At 40.3% G+C, this 5042-nt stretch overlaps 1 protein-coding gene across 1 annotated transcript in view; it reads right to left on the reverse strand.

The window, feature by feature from the left end:
• FBXO10 (F-box protein 10) overlaps positions 1–437 on the reverse strand; it is an 80715-nt gene extending 80278 nt beyond the window's left edge. Inside the window, exon 1 of the mRNA XM_007456008.1 lies at positions 311–437. The gene's annotated coding sequence lies outside the window, so the exon portion shown is untranslated. The remainder of the gene's footprint in view (positions 1–310) is intronic.
• Between the last annotated feature and the right edge of the window lie 4605 nt (positions 438–5042).

The following is a 5042-nucleotide window of genomic DNA, read 5'->3' on the forward strand; positions in this document are numbered from 1 at the left end:
ATATATATATATATATATATATATAGACTAATGGTCCTGTGCTTAAATGAAGCGCTGGCTTCAATAAAACATAACTAATGGAAAGGAACTCTTCAACAAATATACTCCAGACAGAAGTAAAAAAAGTACACAGAAATGACTCACACCACAGTGCCATTGCAGACATAATTCCCTTATAATTAATACTTGCTAGAAAACGGAGTTTGACATCATGTACAATAACACCAACATTCACCGAGGCTGAATATCACAGGTACGTCTCTTCATACTTCCCAAATAGTTTTATCTTTTAGCTATAAAGGTCAGTTACCAGAGCCAAACTTGTTCTTAACAAGTAGAATTTTTATGTCCATTTAATCAAAGAGTCTCTTACATCTTTCTGGGTCTATTCATCTGCAGATAGCAGTAGAAACTGTAACCAGGTTCTTCATATCATGCATTCACACATGAAGCCCACTCTTCATATGCTGTCCAATTTCTTTAAGATAAAAGGAGCTGAAAGAAAAATAAATTCAGAATTTGTTTTTAGATCCAGATAATCACAAGTTACATATGGAATTACAAGATTGGGAGATAAACCTTATAGTTCAACATATTTTTCAAAACAACTCCAAATGTGGCCAAGCCTCTGCCTGCACACCCAGCCAAAGGGAATCACTGTCTTTCAAGGTAGCCCATCCCGCTGTCATGCAGCTAGAATTATTACAAAGTTCATTTTTCACTGTATAAAATCTTTTCTCCAGGTAGTTCTCGCTCTTAGGACGATAAAGAGGAAATCCAATCCTCCTTCAAATGACAAACCTTTACTTTGTGATTTAACCGTCAAAGGAACAAAACTCTAGAAGAAACAAAATGGCATTTTTCACTTTTAAAAACACATTTGAAAGACAGAGAGTGTGGGAAAACATTGAAGTAGGGATCCAGAAGAGCTGGACACATATTTTGGTTCCCCCACTGATTAGTTATATGACATTTACATGCTCCTGTTCACATCTGATACAGTCCTACGTCAGTTATTATGAGTAGAGTGGTGAAGATATAAATGTCTAGAAAACAAAGAAGTGTTGTCACAGGGATCAAAAGAAGTGATATTACTGCCCTGTGTAACTGCCATGGCCAAAATAAGCACATGAAAAGATGCTCAGCATCATTAATCGTTAGGGAAATGCAAAATAAAACTACAGCAAGATACCACTTCACACCCACTAGGATGGCTACTAACAAAAGAACTGTTTGGCAAGGATGTGGAGAAACTGGAATGCTTGTGCACTGTTGCTGGAAATGTAAAACGGTAAAGCTGCTATGGAGCACAGTATAGTGGTTCCTAAAAAAAAAAAAAAAAAATGGTGGCTGCCAGCAGCTGGAAGGAGTGGGGAATGGGGAATTACTGTTTAATAGCTACAGAGTTTCAGTTTTACAAGATGAAAAGAGTTCTGGAGATGGTGGTGGTAATTATACAATATTATGAATTTAATACCACTAACCCAAACACTTAAAAATAGTTAAATGGTAAATTTTATATGTATTTTATCAAATTTAAAAATATTGGGAAAAAAAAGGTTGTGACCAAAAAAGCTGCCAGATTATTTCTCAATACCCATACTAAATTAATAGAACATTTTGTTACTTTTAAACTGAAGATATTGAAATATGTCAGAAGCTGACCAAGTCAGCAGTATGCCCAGGCTTTTTTTTTTTAAACTAATTCTTATCAGAAAAAGTAACAGTCATCAAAACAATGGATAAACAAAGTGTAGGATATCCATACAATGGAATATCATTCAGCAATAAAAAGGACGGAAATACTGATACATGCTACAGTGTGAACAAACCTTGAAAAATTATCCTAAACACAAACGGTCACATATTGTACAATACCATTTATATAAAATGTCCAGAATAGGGAAATCTATAAAGACAAAAAGTCAATTAGTGGTTGCCAGGGGCTGGGGACAGTGGAAAATGGGGGAATGACAGCTAATGGGCATGGTGTTTCTTTCAGAGGGGAAGAAAATATTCTAAAACAGATTGTGGTGATGGCTGCACAACTCTGACTATACTAAGAATCAATGAATTGTACACTTTAAATGGGTGAATTGAATAACATGCAAATTATATCTCAATTTAAAAAGGGATAAGGAACAGTATTCTGTTAAAAAACATTTTTTTGATTCATCTTAAATACAAAGGTCATTGAGAAAAAGCAAAGATTTTACTGGTAGCTAAATCAACCAAAAAAAGGTAAGAGAAGGAAATAAGTAAAGTTGGGAGTTGTAAAAAGCTGTTGGAGGAGCAAGATGATTTGGGAGTTTCTGTTCACCAGGGCTCCCTCCTCTGGGGAACCATAGTTAACACCACAGGCAGTGAAAGAGGCATAATAAGGGAGACTAGACCTTAAGAGCTCTGGCCTTAGGCCCAACATGAGCCTTCCACGAGGCTCATGAAGACTTGGTACAGTCTTCATCTATCTGTATTATCTCTGCCTCTCCATCCAGACCTGTCAACAATGTACAGCAAGGAACAATGGAAAGAATGCTGAACTGAAAATGAAGCGGCAAATGAAGGGGCAATTCACTTCTGAGATTCCTATCCGTAAAAATAGAGAACTAATCTATAAAACTGCATCCAGCTCTAATATTGTGTGCCTGCAATTCTAATACTTTGCATAAGTCCCCTCTGAAAGTCAAGTTCACATTTGCAAAGAGAGAGACTTAGGCCCTGCCTCTCTCAAAGGGCTATTGTCAAGATCAGGCAATGCAAAGTTTCTACAAAACGTAAAAGTCAACTAAATCCTCAGGTATTATCATTAATCCTATAGACTCATATCCTTTACTCTTCTTAAAAAAAAAAAAAAAGAAGAAGAAAGAAAAAAAGGTAATTATTTACTTCACCCTCTACAAATAAAAGGAACAAAAGCTTTTGGGTTTCAGAGGTAAGCCCTGATGTAAGGAAACTCGGCAGTCAGTTAAGAACTCTGGATTCTAGGCCAAGATCATTCACCGAATCGGTAAGTGACCTTGAGCCAGCCATTTCTCCACTCTAGATGCCAGTTTTTCTGTCTGCAAAACGAGGGACTTGCTCTGGGGGATGACCTTACAGGCTCTTTCAATTCAAACGCTCTTAAGACAGGGCGGGACTGGGTGATTAACCTCGCGGTCCCAGCCGCCGCTTGCACTCCGGTACCCCCACCCAGACCCGCAGAGCCTAAGCAACGCGCGCATGCGCCCGCTGCCCTCGACATGCACGTCCCTTGCACCCCGCGACCGCGTAGCTCCGCCCCAGGGACCCCAAAAGGCCGGTGAGACCAGAGTTGGGCGGGCAGTGTCGGCGAGCTCCCTGCTAGTCTCACGGCCACAGCCTGGAAGGACACTCACTGACTCGCAGCAGGGCCACATAGATGAGGAAGTTCCGTATGGAGGAGATCACATCCTCGCGCATCTTCCGTTTCATCTCCTCCGGGTCCAGCTTAGGCGCAAGGCCCTCGATCCGGAACATCGTGGCTCTTCCTCACGTCTTCCAGCGGCCGCCCTCTGCTCTTGTCAGCTGCCTCCCGGCGCCGGCACTCGGCCTAACCCCATTTCCTGTTCCCGCCCCTCATTTTCACGCGTGATGACGGGAGCCTGCGAAGGACAAACTTCATCCTTAAACTGAGCTGTTCTGAATGAAGGCGGCCTGAAGGGGGTGCACGTAATGTTAGCCACGCAGGAGTCGGGTTCTTCCAGGCTGTTTATTTAACAACCTCTGTCCTGAGAGGCGCGCTCGGAGCTGCAAAGTGCTTTTACGCCTCAGAGGGGGCGGTGCACATAGGTATCACCATAAATAATAATAGTTAACATTTATTGAATACGAAGTACAGTTCTACTCCATGAATTCGATATTATAATCTTCATTTCCTAGATGAGAAATTTGAAGCACAGACATCTTTAAAACAACTTGCCCAAATGTGCTTTAAAATACCTCGAGAAAAAAAAAGTGTTGGGAAAGAGAGATGAAAGGATATTAGCAAAATATTGAAAATTGCTTAAGCTGGTGATTAGTGTATCATTTTAGTTAATTCTAGTCTTCTATTTTCAGTATTTTTGAACTTTTTAATGAATGATAAACGAAAACAAAAGGACGAAGATGATGAAATTTGCTCAAGATTACACATCTAGTAAGTGGCTGAGCAGGGTTTTATACCTAGTTAGACCGGTAGCATCCCAGACACAGAATTTTTAACGTTTTCCGTATTATTGTTGTCTTCTCATTTCTGGGGTTAACTGATCATCACAAATTATAGTATTGGCCCAGTAATACAGTATATGTAAATGAAATTTAGCTCTGTTCAGATTTTACAGATAAGGACAGAGAGGCTTAGAAACCAAGTGTAATGCTTAAAGTCCTTCTGCTAGTGATGGGCAGAGGTAGGGTTCTAATGCAAATAATTATAATGTCAAGTTGAATTCTCTTTCCCCTGAACCCTGTTGTTCACCTGTTAGTCTTTATTAGACATTAGTACCTGCTTGGATGGGCATCCCTGGAGCCAGAAGGTAGGAATTTAATGCAACCAGATTTCCTGTTACAGAGTCATCAAAACAGTTGTTAGAAGGCTGCTGCCCCAAATTATGCATGCCAACTAGCCATGTATAATTCTTAGACATGAACCAGATGACTGAATTGCTCACATAATTCAAAACCAGAATGCTCCTGCATTGCATAGCAACAATGGATTTTAGATAAATTAGAACAGTAATTTACTATGGGAGCAACTGATAACTAAGTATTGCTGCCCACCTTCCTGATTGACAGAATGTAACACATTAGGTCAAGAAAGGGAGCTCATCTGCCTATTCAGGCTTTAGTAACCTCTTGCATCTATAATTCATGCAGTGGAATAGCAGAGGCAGCTCTGGAATGGGAGGGGCTGACTCCCAAGGAATAGCTCCATCTAACCCTTCAAGAGTGTTTAGAAAGCCTGCACTGATGCTGGAAAGCAGTGGAGGCTGTGGAAAGAACTTGAACAAGAAGACTGGAGATCTAGTTTTCAGATCTGGCCCTGCCCT

Source organism: Lipotes vexillifer, unplaced genomic scaffold (assembly GCF_000442215.2).
Source record: "Lipotes vexillifer unplaced genomic scaffold, Lipotes_vexillifer_v1.1 scaffold920, whole genome shotgun sequence".
NCBI lineage: Eukaryota > Metazoa > Chordata > Mammalia > Artiodactyla > Lipotidae > Lipotes > Lipotes vexillifer.